Source organism: Pogonomyrmex barbatus, unplaced genomic scaffold (assembly GCF_055798465.1).
Source record: "Pogonomyrmex barbatus isolate J1 unplaced genomic scaffold, ASM5579846v1 scaffold9, whole genome shotgun sequence".
Taxonomy (NCBI): Eukaryota; Metazoa; Arthropoda; class Insecta; order Hymenoptera; family Formicidae; genus Pogonomyrmex; species Pogonomyrmex barbatus.
In genome coordinates this window covers 3,189,285-3,208,457 of record NW_028297193.1, presented here as the reverse complement: position 1 = coordinate 3,208,457, position 19,173 = coordinate 3,189,285, and the positions used below count along the sequence as shown (strand labels likewise).

Sequence of the window (19,173 nt, the reverse complement as noted above, 5' to 3'; positions counted from 1 at the left end):
ATTTAAACTTATTTGAACTTGTCCCGCTACTAGCTATTTGTGGAAATTTCACGACAACAACATCGATAATGTATAAAAGCGATGTACCGTTAATCTCGGTTAATATCACGCGTGGCCTTGTAACTTTGTCAAGGAATTTTGACGACGTTCCCGAGGCAAATTCACGAGCGGCGGGAGAGAAGAGAGAGGGTTAATCGCGGTACCAATGACGAGACGCGCGCCCTTGATGCGCGTCACCATTAGTGCCGGGGTACCGGTTACCCCGGTTATATCTATCCGTCGGGAACTCGATGCACGCGAAATCCGGATAAGCCGTATGATTTGCCGCGCGTCGGGCGAATTTGCACGACGGCACGACCTAACGACGGAATGAATAACAGGGAAGCGAGAGTGCGCGCGGCCCTTCTGATAGCGCTGTCGTATTTCGCGTAGGAGGCCTCCGAGCCCCCGACGCTCCTCTCCGTGACGTCGTCGCCTGCCCGGGGATAATCGATTGCCGGTGCATTCAGCGCGACGATACCTCTGCGGGATGCATCGCGCACGGTTATTGTTGGAAACACCCAGGAGTCGCACGTGCGCATTTCAATGGTGCCGTCCGGAAGAGATAAATAGGTGGGCAGCGAGTTTTATTTTTCGCCCGTTGCATTCGCCCGCGAATGCCGCGATCGTTCACTCGTTGACTGCCGTGATCCCTATTTGAGGGCCGTGTTGAAAATAGCAAAAAGTGATATATCGCGCAAGCGGGAGTTAAACTGTATCCATAATTGTGCATGAGCAAAGAGAGAGAGAGAGAGAGAGATAGAGAGGGTTTTGGGGATTATTCGAGGATTATTATATGCGAGGTAAAATGTTAACCTCCTTGTTAAATAAATGTTTGATTAAACGTGAACGATATGTAGTAAAAAATAACAAACAAAATTGCGAGCATCATTTTCGTAAACAGACAAATTAGTCTATACGGAACACTGGATTAGAATAATATTTAAATTTTTTTCTGTAATTTTTTTCTGTAGTGCAAAATTACAATTATTTTTGGCGGAAAATATTCTATATATTCTTCTAAACAAAATTTAAAAAAAATTGAAAAAGATGTGGCGGAATGATATATTATCATAAATATTAGACGGGATCCTTGCAGTATTCATTCGCAAGGATCGATGATCGATATTATGCCCGGCAAAGTTACGTTGAAGCGTATCGAGTCGATTTATTGTAGAGCCAGGATCGAATGAATATAAATTTTTCAAAGATGGCACGTAAGAAAAAAAGGAACTGTAAGGTGGACGTTGAGATGACATTCGTGCGAGAGTTGTAGATTCCCTGAAAAATATAGTCTATCCAGCTTCCACACTAGAAAATCAATACCGCAATACCGATCTAGTAAATGATGCGGAGAAAATCTTAATGGGCTGTAACGTGTCGATATTATAGGTACAAATCGGTGAAAGCTTGTTATTGATAATTAAAAGTAATCCATCATAGCGTCGTATAATATTACGCGTTTTAGCTAATTAAATCGTTAATTGTCCCAAAGTTTGTTTATGCATTTCTGGGAAATTTTGATCAAATTTCATCAAATTATTTTTTATTTTTATTCTTTCTGAGGACTACTTATTAATTATTATTTAAACTCTTAGACATGTAAATTTAAATTATTTAAAAATGTTTTTTTTTATAATGATACATTTATTTAAAACGTACTTTGTTAGATATTATAAGAAACTGAAACAAACAAACAAATTATTTTGTGTTACAACAACAAATAGCCTACTAGAAAATTACGTAATTTGCAGTAAAACTAATAAAAAAAAAGAATATGTTATAAGGATCACTAAAATTTAGAAAACACAAAATCAAAGTCCTTTTATTTCTTTTCTATAGACCATCTTATTTCGGGTCTAAGCGATTCGATTGCGATCTACACAAACCCGTTTTACGATCACTCGTTGTACGAATTCGATTCGAGTCCATAAAAAGTAATGATCGTGCTGATCGTTGTGTTTATTCGTGCGGGAAATTCATATAGTAAATTTCCTTTGAAATTTTCGTCGTAATGTCCTCGATCCAATAAGAAAGAAAGGAAAGTAACGTTTTCAAAAAGGAAAAAAAATATTGATTCGATTACGCATCGATGCGTCAATTACTGCCGTCTGGCCTAATATAAAAATAACTCGTACCGTAAAAATGAGCTCGTATCATCAATTGACTTCATTTCATCCTGTATTTTATCCTCTGTGTAGCCTCAACGTGTTATTGCGCGGATACACGGCAGGTTAAGCCGCCATCGATTTCTGATACTATCCTGGCTCAGAAATAAGCCGGCTCCTCGACATCTCCACTCTTTTCGTTCGCCGTCACCGAAGCGTTTACGCGATTCGGACACTTTTCCATCGGTAAACAATATTTACCGGTGCATACGCGATGCGATCGCAGCGCGGCGGATTATTCTTGGGATTGTGGAAATGTATGGGATATGTACATTTGGTATACGCAGAAGATTCCGTGGGAACTGTCATACGAGATGTATCGATTGTTTAACTGAAATAGATATTTTACAAAAGTTACAAAAGTTAAAAGAATAACGAGATATCTCTTATAAAAGTTAACTGATATTGATTTTATATATACGGCAAGAGTTTTTACAGATGATTGAAATATTTGATCGAATGAGATATAATATTCATATATTAATATATGAAATAATAAATCTCAATGACATGACAAAATTAATGTTACAGTCAGAACAAATACAATTCTTCGCGTAAAAGTAAAAATGAATAGAATAAATCTTTTTATACAAATCTTTGTCTTCGAAATAAACTGCGAAAGACGAGAACATAAAATAAAATTTTTTAAGCGAAACTTTGACAAAATTGATTTCGAAAATTAATAAGTTTTTTTCTAAATTTAAATATTTTTTGCTTATTTTTTACGCGAATATTTATATGAGAATTTACGTTATATATTGTTATTTTTATACATCATAATAAATTTTGCGAATGTAATATCTAAAGCTAAACTTGAACTGATATTTTGCAAATAATTTTTGGAATATTGAACTTAAAAAATTAATAGGTACTGAGGATATAAAATAATTAACGCACAAAATAATAGAATTCTAATCAATAATTTTTTAATTGAATTGAATAATTATTTTTATTTGGTGTCATATTTATTGCATGATTGAATTTCAAATATAAGAAAAAACAAGCGATTTTTTTATCATTCCGGTTTTATAATTGTATCATCGTCATATTAAATAGATGACAACTCAATTACGCGTATCAACGTTCATTCGACGAACGATCATGCTGTCCGTAAATTGATGGAAGTAGAAAAAGAGCGTCTCATGCGCGACCAAGTCTGCAGGCCGTCTGACCATCGCTGTCCCTAACTACTTCGCTACTCGACTCTCCCATTTGTCACTCGCATCACGTAGATCCGAAACGATTGAAACTAAAACGGACATCTAACGGACATCTAACGTTGCAGGCTCGAAGAAATATCGTGAGTTGCATTTCTTGCAGAACACGCAAGCTTCCGATCGTCGAACATTGCCGTAAAACTATTATGATGACGGCACAGAAATGTTGTCAATACAACGAATTCACACGGTTATATTTGACATTGCTAACACTTATGGAAAAAAAATACTCTAATAAAACGTGAAAATTATTTTATATCTAAGTAATAAAATTAAAAAAATTATTTTATTCCTCAATAAAGATTTATACATAAAAAGTAATGTAACTTTAAAAGTTGTTCTATTATAAAATAATGTTTAATATATTCCAAGAGAGTAAAATAAAAGTATTTCATTAACAAGATATGATATTATACATGATTTGTAATAAATTTTATCGGTTTCAATATATTTACGTAGTAAAAACGTGCATTGGCCGTATGGCGTTTAATGTGTTCGGACATTTTCGTACTTTGGAATGATTTTTCACTCGAATACGCGTTCGCCATAACCGTGAACTAAAAAAGAGATCAAGCGATCGTCGACGACGCGCTGACTCACGGCTGCCGTTACGGTCCTCCACTTGCAGTTACGATAAGATTTCGTACGGTTGTCCTGTTGTTCTCGCAGAACTGCCGAGTCATTGAAGGCAAACGAGCTGCAGCACGCGGGGGATTTGCCGACAATGGCGATACTATCGCAAGCGAATTCGAAACTCGATGATTCAGTCATTTTCTGGCGCATTCCGGTGCACGCAGTCGTAAATCAAACGAGTATCGCGACAAGCTTTCTCGCTGCAAAAATTGCTGAAATAATGCTTTCGATATATGAAGTGACACGTATTGCGACGTGACGATTGGAGGTTCGACAGCGCATCCTGTGAGCTGACAGTTATTGTTATTAATCGCAAATTGTTACACATTTTTCTCTAATGCATTTATCGGGGATAAAAGCAATTTTTTATGAAAATTCTCTACGTTCCTATTCTCATCCTTTTATTAATCAATATTTAATATTCACGAATAATGCAAACAGAATTTTGGGAAAATGATAAAACAGAGTAACAAATTATAAAATATGTAATAACGTAAAAAAGCGTATAATTTTATTTTTAAACTTTATTTTCGTACATTAATAAAACAAGTATACGTAAAATTACAAATGAACAAGTATTAAATGTATATTTTTCCATTGCAAATCATATAAATATTTTATGCCTATTTTTTTATGTGATTTCTTTACACAGTACACATAAAATTGCAAAATTTACAATTAACAATTTTAAAAGTAAAGATCTTGAACACTACAAATACAATATGGATCTATGTACGCAAAGATCGAATCGTTAGCTATTAAGTTTCACAAATGCCGCAATTGAGAAAGAGAAGGCGGAAGAGAGAGAGAGAGAGAGAGAGAGAGAGAGAGAGGGGGGAGGGAGGGAAGCTGACGAGCTGAACAATTAAATGTGAGATAATGAAAGGGCGGCGCGGTGTTCTGACAGCCGGGTATGTGATGACTTCCGCCGAAGCGACTGATCGATTGAAGTTGTTGCGTCATGAGTTCGTCGAGGCCAACGATAGGACGAGATGATAATTAGCGATCGGGCTTTCACGATGACTTCCTGATCTTTAACACGATCATCTCATCTGCAGATCAGAGTGGACGAGCCGACTCGAGCCGCGCGCCGAGTTCCGAGTTCGTTGCCGTTACGATCAGATATCGCGGCGAAATCGTAAACCCGCGCTCGTAAATTCACGCAACGAAGCTGCCTGTTCGTGACGAATATGATTACGCGGTGCCCGAGCGTTGACACCGAGCGAGCTCTCTTCGTGTTGTCGAGGACCGGCGTGATACAATCGTGATTTATAGGGTGCGCGAGTGCGTCGGGGCGCGCGAGGGTGCATACGGGTTGCGAGATGCTCTTTTCATTCCCCGATAACGGCGGTGTTAATGTCGGCGGGTATTTGTAGATGTCTTAAAAAGGAGATGAACTTATTAAAAGCGGGGATCAACTTCCCATTATCGTTGTCTCATGCGCCGGGGAGATATCGACGCCGGAGGTAGCAACGAGTTGACATAAAACATACCCTCCGTCCATTCGAAATAAATGGAATCGCGTCAGCTCGCCGCTGCCCAGAAGAATAGTTTAGCTGATTTAATTTTCTTGTCGGTTAATACGTAATTAGTATCACGTAAAATGGATAAATCGAGCTGCAAAATAAATGTGGTTTCGGGTTCGAATAAATTAGGGAAATGTTTCTTCGTAGCCATCTGTAGCGTGATGGACCTTGAGAAACGCAATGGCGCATCATCGATCGTAAAGGCTTGATGGGCCATCGTGAGCGAATCAAGGCAGTGTCGTAAACGCGCCACGTCGTTTCGCCAGTCAATTATCGGTATGCGCACTTGTCATACGAAAAGATCGCAATATATGCCCGTCAGACGTCTCGTCTATTATTAACATGTCGCTGGCATAAGACACTTTGACATCCGTCTGGTATTATTAAAAAAAATAGCACATTATTTAATATTCTTTTTTTCGAGAAAATTAGTTTTAACTGTTTCTATTTTTAAAATTGAGACATTAATACTAATAAGCCAATCCAAAATTTGTCTATCTATGAAATCTAATGCCTATCGATTGATTCTATCTAATTAATTATTTAATATTATTTGTTATAAAAAATGTGTACAATGTGTACAATTATACTGATAATATATCGCAAATGTATATTATTGTGAGTTACGCGCTTGTGCAAAGAGATATTGTTATTGTATATAACAATTTCTACAGAAATGAAATACTTTAAATGCTTTATAGAAATACAGTTTCTTATATCCTAGGACTGACATTATTTCCCTTAATCCCATTTTATCGTTGTGTTTGCATTCTGTGTAGCAAAACTACCCCTTTTCCTCTGCCCCTTCTCTTCTGCACAATGTGCAAACAATTCTTACGCTTTTATTCTCACGACGATACGTCTCTTTTTCCAACTCTCTTCGTTTGTTCCCTTCGCTACGTTTCTTATCTGTCTCTTTGTACTCTCTTATCTCTCTGCTCTACTTCATATTCTCGTTCTCGCCCCGCGCGTCCCTCGCTTACTACCGTGCATTCCTCACTCGCTGTATATTGACGCAAAGACATCGTAAAATTCCACGTCGCTCGCCGGAATAGTAAATCCTCTAAGGTGCGACCGGGCCACATAAAAATTGTCGAGTTTCGACGGCGATGCTGCGGGCTTTTCAAAGTAAAGCTCGTCTCTCGAGTGTACCGACGTTATCAACGGCTATCGTGGTCGGACCGCGAGCCATAGCGGCGAGCCTCGAAACACCGTGCACTCGCATGGAGCTCAATCCAGACCGCAGGGAGCTTCTATTTTCTGCACAGGACACAACACGGAGATGCGCCACGCGAGATGCCGTCCGTACTTGCACCGAAACCATTAGTTTCCCGACAAACTGTTGCGGCGGCATTATCGTTACTTTCTTGGATTTCCAAATGTTCTCGCCTCTCGTAATACAATGCGCAAAAGAAAAGGCCTTTGTAAAAGAGACCGATGAAGTCTCGGATCATTTGTAATTCGTTACAGAATTTAAGAGAAAATCCTCTTAATATATAACTTTCTAACTGCAATGTAAAAAGAAGCAGTGCAGTTAAAAATTTAATTTCCTAAAGTTAGAATATTCTATCTTACTAGCATGAAGCATGTTTATTTTTCTCAATTTCTATATTTGTGGAATATCTTTATACATTTTTATATTGAATCATTATAAATATTACAATATATTATGATAGAGTTTCGTTTACATAACGGCTCAATTTATCACATACAAACTCTGTTTCGCTTTTATTCGTAAATAATCGTGATCTTCTAGTCGCTAAAAAAATCAAAAAAAAAAAAGAAAAACCGCTGGCTACAAATACTCAAGTAAATAAATAACGTAGTTAAAAAATCGTGTATATCCGTTTATTATGCTCGAATGGAGCCAACGCGCGCGGTGCTGATTCCTGTGCACGAAAATTCAATTCGAGCTGTAAATCCTATTATATCCTCTTCTGCGGATTACGGGCTTTAAAATGCCGGGGAGAGCGGGTTCGAATTTTCTCACCCGTCGAGAAATCGGCGGTAGTGTTCGTCGCGGAGGAAATAATTTTTTCTTTAAGCCGGTGTATCCCGGCCTGGACACGGCGACATTTCGCCACCGGTATTCCATCAAACATCATCGTTTGCGCGGGCAAACCTTAAAACCCAACCGAGAGACGGGTAAATTAATCGCTAACTGATGCAGTGTACAGTGTGGAAATGACAGTTCGTGCGACACAAACGCCGCGCAAACGCGGAGCGATAGATAGAACTGATATGATCGCCGCTAGGTTGGAACATGGTCCATACACATTCATACACGCGAATATGCGTAAATCGCTTTTCCGTTTGCGGGGAATTTCACAGAAGACTATTGCAAAGCGAATGCCTTAGTGACAGATCATCCAAAATTGTTATTAAACTCCAAAAGTCAATATTTGCAGCATTATTATTGATTACGTGATAGCCGCGAGATATATATTTTACATAATATAAATTTGCTCGTGTCAGAATTCAGTAAGTTATTATCGCATCATTAACTTATGAATAATTGGGAAAATATCATAGAAATTTATGTAATCCTGTGCTTCCGTATATTAAATTTTCGAGAAATCGATAAGTTAAAATTTATTCTACAAGAGAAAAATATGGAAACAGGATTATAATTTTAAATGTTATACAATACAAACTAATAAAATGAAGAAAGTAATAAATTATCAACGAGGAATATTATGTTTTTGATAAATAGAAGCATAAATGTCGTATATAGCAAACCTCAATTGACAATCACTTTTATTCTTTCTTTTTTCCACTTTCTCCGTTTCCATTTCTCCGTCTCCGTCTCTTATAAAAGAGTCAAACGCTTGCCGAAAATATTCTGCAGAATAATTCAGCGTCCGAGCGGATTTTCCTTTCGATCGAAGGATATCGCTTGAATATCACGCGGTCGCGCATTTATTTTTCCGCCGTTCCATTAAATTAACGCTTCCCTTAATTCGAATTGCAAATATTCAGCAGCCACGTCGAATTTGCCTCAATAATGAAAACTGGCTACTTTATGCGCGATATGCGCTTTTGCCTCAGGCCGGGCATAGTGATCGATCGGCGTAAATTGGAAAATCGCGTTGAGTCCCGTGTAACGCACCCACGTATTCGACCGCGCACTAATCCATTCTCACCAGTCCTCCCGGCTGGCAGTGTAAATATCTCCGTGTGTTCGGGCTCCGCGGAGTGGCTCGTTCTCATCGAAGTTCGATTCAAACGGAATAATTCGCTACCTCCGTCAGCCAGAGATGCGCGTACGTATGTAAATAGTTATCGTTTTTTTCCCGCGCGGAAATGTCCCGCGACATTTCGCGACGCGTCCCCGGTAATAATTAAATAATCGCGACCGCTTATCGGGTTCCGATGTTTCACCGTCCAAACGGCGCACCGACCGTTCAATGCAATTCTCACTTGCAAATTCTGTCATTCCCTTAAGCGATGTACAACCTATTGTATTCTACCGAGTACTGATTTCGATGATAAAAGTGTATTCAAAGTGTTATATTGAATGAAGCCAATGCCGCGTGTCTCTATAATTATAAAAATATTAATGCGATGGTTAACAAAACCGTACGATAATAATAGAATGCATATGAATACGATAATATCTTCTCTTTATTTTCGACCGTACTAAAAATTATATAATCATGTTAACATGAGAGATATGAGAATATAAAAAAAGATAATTCGCAATTTATTAAAAGTAGGACACAATTGAAAGAGAACAAAAAGAAATAATATATGTTAATGGGTATTTGCTATGATTTTTTTTTCCAAAATATACCTCGAGTGATTATTAACATTCCGTTTATTATTCTCTTTATTTTACTTTTACATATTATATTGAAAGTTATAATTTTTATTTCTAAATTATATATTTAAATTGAAATTTTAATTGATCGATTTTGTTATGTAAAAATATAATTTTAAGCGGGACGATTGCATGTCAAATGTATGGAAACGATGTTGACACTTTTGTTTTTCGCGACTTACCGTTACGCAAGATAGTTTAGCAAATTGCCGACGGCCTGAAAATGGAAGCTTAGATAGATGGGAGAATAGTTGCCGTTCCTTACGTTGAAGAATCGTTAACCCTTCGGAGTTACTTCGGTGACGCCGCTCGGGGCGTCCTGCCGGAGTGTCAGGACGCTGAAAAACACAAGAATTTACGAAGAATGCTTTCAGCAAACTTTAAGTAGCTTTAAGAGTAAAAACAAGGGAGAATGCGAATTCCGAAGAAAAGAGGTTGACGTATCCGGAAAATGTTTTTCTTAATTAGTAATATAAGGCATTGTAAAAACTCACTTTTAGGATTCGGATGATATTTGCCAACTGAAAATAATTATTTTTGGGTAAACGTTTTTTTTTTATGAAAAGCAATCAAACCGATAAAAACCGTTTAATTATCTTTTTAGAATTGAGATTTCCAAGTATTTCTTTAACAAATTATTACAAAAAATGATGCAACGAGTTTGTCGCTTTTCCGTTAAACTCGATTTTAATTAGGATTACTATTTTGAGTTTTAAAGGAAAAATTTAAAGGAAAAATTCCTTTTCGAGAAAAGGACTTTTTGTCAGATAGAGAAAATCTAGTCAATGGCAATTACCCTGGTTAATAAATACAAGTTCGTTTTCAAAGTTTATTCGATAAAAATACGGCAGGCCTTTGATACCGGCAGGTCTAATAAACGCGGCATCACAATCGAATCCTCGTAGGTTTTGTTGCGAGTGGTATTATATCATCTATTCAACCCTTCTGACGGCGAGCCCTCCAGCTCGAGTTTCAGCATCGAAAGCGCGGGTATTGTCCGTCGTATGGCCAATTCAGCCCTTGGCAGGCCGTTTCACCGTCGCAGCTCGCATTGGAGAGATTTCGCCGAGTGTTGCGAGCCGCGCTCTCTCTCGCGACGTGTCACGCGTAAACACGGGTGCGCATACACGTGGACGCGCCGCACAAAGGTTGCATGCCGTCTCTTGCATTCCCTCTCTCCTTTTTCTTTCTCTCTCACTCTTTCCCCCCTACCTCTTCCCCCTTCTCGCTCTGTCTTTCTTTCTCTTTCTCTGTCGTGCGCGACGAACGACGGACGGTATCGCGCACCAACCAACAAGAAGTTGGTCTCGTGTTCGTCGGGTGTTACGTGCTCGCAACGCATATCAACCGTAACTTTCTACCGCTTTTTGCGGTCCCCGCCATCGGCATTCACGGTGAAAACTGCTGATTTCCAACGGGCGCTCTCACGGGGCACATATTGTGTACCCTGCAAAACGAACGTCGACTCTCGTCAAATCGAGACGAAATTTTCGTGCGGCTGTGTGCGAGTCGGCTATGTGTATTCGATGGTGTCCCTGCACGTTTCACGCCTCTGCTCCACAGGAAGTGTCGATGACCGATAAGTGTATGAAGGGGATGTCCTAGTCATCGACATGTGCCATCTTAATCATGTGTCTTTTGTAAGATAGAATGGAAAGCTGTAGACACAGATGCTGAAAGCATTGATCGTAATTGACATAAACTGAATTGAAAGTTGACGTAAAATATCTATAGTGAGTTCAATTATTTATGCTATTTAAAATTTTTAAATTAAAAAACTACTATAACAAAATTGTATCCAAATGCAGAAAAAATAACATAATTATTCTGGTTGATATAATATCCGACAAAATATATTTTGAATTCAATAAAATTAATTTATTATGACTGATTTTGAAAAGCAGAGGACGAGAAAGATATAAATGAAAAGATGGAGAATTGAGAAAATAGTAATATAATTTTTATAAACGATATTAGTATTGTAAAATTGTAATAATATTTAAGTTTAAATTTGTTTCATGTTTAATTATAACTAAAAAATTAACAAAAAAATTTTTAATTAGAAAACCCTATTTTTGGCATGGAAGAAGAAAATCGAATATTATAATTAATACGTTTTTTAGAGTCTTTTATTTTCAAGTGGTCTTGTATTTCTTTTATTAACTTTGTCACATTATTTGGTAACAATACAGCCAAATTTCGCAGAGAGGATTTGATATTTATAATGCATGCTTGAAAAATTTGCTCACATTGAACTTCTACAATGACTAAATTTTTTATTGCTTTTGTAAAATACATAATACTGTGAATGATGAATTTACCGCATCTGCACTAAAAATTAAATGAATGAAAATTTATATAAAAGTTTTATAACAGCTACGCTTTTTAATGTATCAAAAATATACTTGCTTTCTCTCTCTCTCTCTCTCTCTCTATTTCAATACGAGATTAACAAATGCATTGGGAATTAAATAAAAACTTTATTAACAATTATGTAAAATATATTTAATATTGTAATTTAATATTGTATATTTAATATTGTTCTCTATATTTTAACAAGTTATATACATAACAGTGTTAATTATGCTGATTTTATATATTTTGCAATGATAATCCGTATGGACACGTTTTTATATATATTATTGTGTATTATATATATATATATATTGTGTATTTTATATATTATATTGTGTATTATGACATTAATTACTTTTATTTATGTTTTATGATACTTTTTAATGTATGATGTTTTTTAATTTAATACTTAATTAATCATAAAATATAGAAACATTTTAATACTATTAAAAAATATTAATACTATTAATAAAATATTATGTTGTGAAATTATACGATAACACATATTTTAGAAATGAAAGTGTTTTCTGCAAAATAGTATCAACTGACCACTATATATGCATTGAAAATAAATCGTAGGGACTGAGTAAAAGAGACACGAAGATCAAAGCGAGAAACGAATACTTGAAAAACTCGATTTTGACATTTCGGTGTATCTCGTAAATATTGCAAACGTCAAATGAAAAGCATTACCGATGTGAGAGAAGCAAAGGCATCTAGGTTCTACTATGAGTTGAACTTGTATGAATTTCAAAACACGTTTATGCATTAAGAAAGTCTAAAGAGAATAGTATAAAGAATTTCTGTTTTTTTTTATATAATTATATTCATATGCATGTAAAATTGCCTGGAATAATCACCTTGAAGAAATTGACAAGATACTTTTCGCACATATTGTTATGATTCCTTCATTTGCTGCAACAACGATCTAAAGAAAAAAAATTTCACGTTTTAATTATTTGTAAGAAAGAAGGGTTTTTGAAATTCTTATCGTTTATTGAAAAAATATTGCATTAAAAGTGTCATAAGTAAAAAAAAAATCTTTTCATTTATTTTCATACTAAATGAAAATTCAATACACTGACTAAATAGCTAACGATACTTTTATTCCTTTATCAGCTCTGACAAAATTAAAAATTGAAAAAAATGATATAAGATTTTAATGATAATAAATTTTTTTAAATTCACTTTCTGGATAACTTTGTTTTTTGAGTGATCATAGCAAATGAGCGCATATATCATTACTTTGATACATTAGCTTTCAACGAATGATCAATATTTCACTTGAAGGAAGCTTAGCAAATAAAACCTCTTTGCGCGAAATGGGAAAAAGCTTCTTAGGAACGCCCGGTATGCCATCTTCTCGACATCCGATAAATACTTTCGACAAGTTACGTGTGGTTAAGTACACGTTTTCACATTCTGGCGCGACGCATTTACCGAAGAATGATCTTCCGAGAGTTTTAACGAGGCATCTCTGCTCCATTCTATATCGTGGCATGTGCTTCTTCCATCATAAACTCACTCTTTCGCGTTTATCAGAAAGAAAACTCACTCTCACCGTGCTCACAGTTGCACTTTTAAAGCGAGAAGGTACACGGTGCGTGTTAAATATCGAGTTTATTAAGAACATTGATTGCAAGCAACGTTGTCGTAGATCTGGAGTCTAATTAATTTAGCGAAAAAGCAAGATCTGCAAAATTTTAATCGGAGAAGCTCTGGATTACCAGCAAAAGAAAGTTTCTCCGTGAATTTCGTTGTTAACGAGTTTTTTTTTATATCATGTCTCATCAGTTTTACAAAAAAAAAAGCATCAAAGTTTTATTCGTCTCTTCGCCCAGCGACTGTATAATCTTAAAAGTTTACAACAGTCAGCAGTTTCTAAATGTAACATTCGTTGGTGTATGTAATCGCGTGGTTAACTTGGTTAACTTGATTTATTTTCCTTTCATTATAATTTAATTTCGAAAGGAAACGAGATGTGAGTTAATCTCTTGAATGTTTTTATTAGCCAGTGCTCGATGTGTATTCTATAGTTCATCTTTTATCAGTTTTTGTATGAACAGCAGGTGTTTAATACAAATTACTTGTTTTAAATTAAAATTTAATTTATGTCAAAGCGATCCGATACGTGATGCAATTATTATTTATTACACAGATTATGAATACTAATATTACCTGTTAGCTCAAAAACAGTCAGTCTTGCGATGCTGGCGGACAAAATGGAAAATTTCTTGTAATATTAAACAGATAATTAATACGTGCTATTAAGTACACGGAAACTCCGAAATTATCAATTATTTCAGTAATTATTAATAATATTTCTATTTGGCAATACATACATCTTTTTAAATACTATCTTTCGCACATTTTTATTCAATTATAACATCTCGATGACAGAAATATTTAATACTAAGAAAAATATAAGCCTCTCAGAAGTCAAACTAATGAAATAATCAATAAAACAGAAAATAGAAATAATTGATAAAATTTATAATCGTACACACTGATACTAAAATTAAGAAAATTACGAAAAATGAAAGTGATCAGTTTTTCCAAAAGATTTATACCGCCGTGACGCGGTTTAGCAATCGAAGCCGCAAATAAAAAGAAAGACATAGAATAACATTAATACACCTATATTGTAGGAATATCGTAAACATCTCCACGTTATGTAGGGCAAGTAACCGCCACAGGGTGGCTTCGGCGATCCCCCGAAAGCCTGCTGTGTCGCGTCGGCGCCACATCGTCCTGTCGAAAGCCGGATCCCGGCTTAAAGCGCGCGGCCTCGCGATTCCGATAAAGTTTTCGTTACGGGATACATCGCCCGAGCGCGTATACGTTCGAGAGCCCCCGTAGTCGATTTTTCGCCGTGCGGAGAACGGCTTTTCCGGCGACGTGCGAGGAAGAGGGTAAGGTGGTAGAACGAGGGGAGATGCGGCAGTGCAACGCGATGCAATAGTGGCTTATAAGTACACTCATGAATAATGCAGCAGCGCGAACAAAAGTGCGCGGTATGCGCGCGAGAGCTCTCTCTCTCTCTCTCTCTCTCTCTCTCTCTCTCTCTCTCTCTCTCTCTCTCTCTCTCTCTCTCTCTCTCTCTGTCCAGCGTCCTGCCATATAATCCTTGTGTATTTTACAAACACCGCTCGACGTTGGCCGCGTTTTCGCTAGGTACGGCGACGCTGTACCTAGGTATCTACGTACGCGCGTACGCGATTTAAATAATGCTTATCATTTTCATTTTGCGACCACGGGAAGCCTCCGTCCATAAATTAGCATAGACGATCCCTTACGTTCATTTTGCGCCCCTGGGCCCCGGCGGCTCGCGCGTTACCGTATTGACGTTTATTTCCGGTCAAAGGTGCGAGGACAATTTCCCGCGTTACGGTGCGCTATGCATGTGGGTTAAATGTAAATAACACACGTTGACAGTTTGACGAGTTGACTCGTGAGAAAGCGCGCGATGAAGTCGACGTCTGCTTATATTAAAAAGTTTTGTCTTCTTTAAGTAAATACGCTTTGAAACGCTTTTAATATTTTCAAAAATGTTAGACGGTGTGATTTAGATTCTATTTTTAGAAAGGTGAATAATAATGTTGATTCTCGTGTGATAAATGCACGCAATTGCAATTCCCTTTATTATTTACGCAGTAAGCGATGAAATACCGTGCCAATTAATTTTTTGATGATCGTGATGCAATCGTTATTTGACCTGGTTCATCATCGCGAGAGAGCGTTTACATTTTTCTTCTTTTTCCATGCCATTTTTCCGCTTTCCTTCTTGTCGGCGAGTTTAGCTTCCAAGTGCTCACAACGTTTCGTGTGCTTCTAAAAGCTTAAGAAACTTCTTAACGTCTGCAAAAGCGCCATTTATATTTATAAGAAGAAGCAGAATTATGACTCGCCGTATTTATACGGGGGAGAGCGGAAGTGCGATTAAGTACTGCCGCGACTTAAGTATTGTTTTTTTTTTGCCACATATGACGGGAAAATTTGCTATAAATCCGTTCACATAGATATCAGATTTAATTCTAGCTGTATATTTGGATATTACAGATTTTTTTGAAAATAACTTTTAGATTTAAAAAGGAAAAAAAAAATATAAAGACATTTATCTATCATCTAGACAATAATATTGTACATGCGGAGAGAGAGAGAGAGAGAGAGAGAGAGAGAGAGAGAAGCGGAAAAGGAAAATTTATTTAACACTGGAATCTCTCCGCACATAACGTTGTACCGCGCTTTCATGCTGTGTATGCAGCACGAAAGATGCACCGGAATCGAGCAACATCCGCGCTCAGCATTGCCGATCGAAACACACTCGCAATGTCGGCGATAATAACCGAGTTTTTGCTTCCGCGATGTTACGTCCGCCACGCCGATCCGAATACGTCGGAGTAAATCGGCTTTCACCTCTCGCGTAATTCCCTTTGAATTGCGCGCATTACGAGCGTGCGCGTGAATAATCGTGTAACGCGATTCCGCCGCTTTCCAGCGATTAACGACGATCGTTTAGGTCTGACGGATCGTTTAATCCAAAGTCAAACATCTGTCGACGCGCGACTGCGTCGCTTTACGTTTCAGCTGAGCGATGGCCAATCATGATGACACGAGGCGCTCGTGCCGGCACTTCCACGTCGTCCGCGCAGCTTGAGATACCGGCTGATGTTCTCGATGTAACCAATTTGAATCGACACAGGAGGAATTAAATTGTCGGGCGATCTATTAGTCGTACGGGATTACATTATTCTGTTTAATTCGATATTAGAAGAATCGCACGTGTTCTCTCGTATCGCATTCGATCCGAGTGAGATTCGCATTTCCTGGAGAAACGTGAATATTTAACTTTTGCACAGGATAAATTATCATGTTGTAACATCAATCTTAATTCTCTCGCTAAAATACAATTGCTGTATTTACAAAAAAAAAAATTATTTGCAGTGAAAATTAGCGTAAATCTTAATTGTAAGACATAAATTTTAAGTAATATAATTAATTAATAATAACGTTTCATAATTGTTAAATACATTCAATTTTACAGTTTTTATTTTGTATGTAATATATTGGTAATTGAAACAAATACATAGGATTAATTTGAAACTTTTTATATAATTTAAAATAACAAAATAGACTTGTTTATATTGTTCATAGTATTGGAATTTATATTTTGTACTCAAAAACGATTTTATATGTGATATAAATATAACGCAATAAAAGATGTTACATTAAGTATATATAAACAAGGTATAACAGTATAAAAAAACAATAACTAACGATTGTAGAGTAAAACTAAAAGATAGTCTACAGAAGCTATCTGATTCAATCTGCAGGTAACATCGTCGGTTTGATAGATAAACCCTAACCTGTTCTGAACATATATCAATCTCTTCGTAACATGGAGATTCTATTTTCTTGAAAGGCTCAGCGTATCTTACCGTTGTAGAATGTGTTATTTCTTTGTCGCGATAAGAAGAGAATATTCTTCCGTGAGAATCTCGGCTCGATGTGTGGAAATCGATGAAAACCTAATATCTAGATGTGACGGTTCAATAAAAGTTTTAATTTATATAAAATTTTAGAAATCGTCGAGGTTTAAAAATAAATTAGAAAAATAAATATTTAATAATCGATGCTATCTTGAAACTAATTTTTGTTAAATATTGTTAAATAATTATGTTATTTAATCAATTGTGATAGGATCAAAAGAAATCGAATTATTATATTAAGCAAATTTATTTTTTAATTATAAATAACCAATTATTAATAAATACAAGAGAATACAAAAGATCTTTTTGTTATTTTATATATTTTATGACTATGAGGAAGATATTAATTTCTTTAACCACTAGATAATTATATATCAACTACGTTTCATTCTCGGCATGTATGCTCAGAAACGAGCCTTTTATTGAGTAAAAGGCAAGGTATACATCAAAAGAATAAGCTGTCTTTCGCAGGTAAACCTTTTATATAATCAATACAGTTTATTCTGTGCTTGCTTTGCCAAAAGACTTGACGGAAGCAAAATCTTATCCAATTATCTTGCGGTGCGTGAAATTTAATCGCAAGGATTTTGTTATAGTGACTTATTATGTCGATATATGTCGAATTTGATAAAGATTTTTACATCAGTTTGTCAATATCTTCTTGCAATGCTTTATACGCAAAATAATGAATAGTTCGGCTTTTTTAAACGTTAGAAAAATACGAAATAATAACGTGTTTACGGATTAAGTATTTAATAAAAAATGATAATGGAGTATAAACGCGCTTACAATTGACGTGAAGAAATTGATGGGCATGGCATTACTCGCAGGCTAGCCACGTGGCGCTATCTTTTCTTGTCCACGTTAATTAACATATTCTGATGCATTCATCAACCGCACAACTGCACCCTTACATTTGCATACATTCACCGACAGTATATCAAAGTCCTTTGTATTCGAGGTCTCTTGGAGCGGCGTGCTGCCTCATTGGTATAATAAAAATAGAATAAGCGAAAGAAAGCGAGAGAGAGAAAGGGAGAGAATAGCTACGGAGCGAACACGAACAAATGGAACGCGAGGTAGCGATGGCTGACCTGTTAATCACAGGCTATCGATCGGTCTAATTAATGCACCTCGTTACATCAATCGGTGTAGAGAACGACCTGCTCTTGTTTGCGACCATCGAAGATATGTCGCACGAGGATTTCTTTGCACCCGCAAACGTACCGATCCCGTCAAGCGGCGCCAAGTGACCCGGAAATCATGGAATATCGATTGTGCCCTGTTTGTTGGGGTAATTAATATGCCATGTAATCTGAGTTTCTAAAAAAAAATATTATACAACCTACAAAAGAATTTGAACATTGTAAGTAATTAAAATTAGGAATAAATTTCTGGAATTCTTGAAAAATTAAAGGCTGCATTTAGCTTGTATTAGACAAACAGAAACTTCAGATTGCTTTTAGAAATCGCTCTCTATGCTAAAAATTTTGCTAAAGATTTTAATATAAAATATAAAATGTTTGTTGCAGAAAGATTCACGAGAACAAATAAAACCTTTAGCTTTATGTTAAATCCCACTTTTCGCATCTACGATAACTTACTTCGAATTTATATTGTATCGCGTGTACTATAGATCTCGAGAATTGTGCGTGTTAGCGCTTCCAATTTCCTCTGTTTAACCCCAGCGAGCATCAATTTATCGTGTCCTCCTTTGAGCATTCTTCTCGGCTGCGTCGTTCGCCAGATAAAAATGCTGCTCGAGACGATAACCCCCTTAATACAAGCTGTTCTCGTATCGCGCGCGATAAAGGCACGCGTTCTTCTAGGACGGGGAGGAGCCCTCTTTCTGTCGGCGCGCGCGGGCCGGGGCTTTTCCACGCCTGTAAATCTGCCTCGCTCATAAAGAGCCCATCTTGCCGAGCG

At 36.7% G+C, this 19,173-nt stretch overlaps 1 long non-coding RNA gene across 1 annotated transcript in view; it reads left to right on the top strand.

The window, feature by feature from the left end:
- The first annotated feature begins 286 nt into the window (after positions 1-286).
- Positions 287-19,173, top strand: part of LOC148934533 (uncharacterized) — an 86,817-nt gene continuing 67,930 nt past the window's right edge. Inside the window, exon 1 of the long non-coding RNA XR_016141217.1 lies at positions 287-842. This is a non-coding gene — a long non-coding RNA (uncharacterized LOC148934533). The remainder of the gene's footprint in view (positions 843-19,173) is intronic.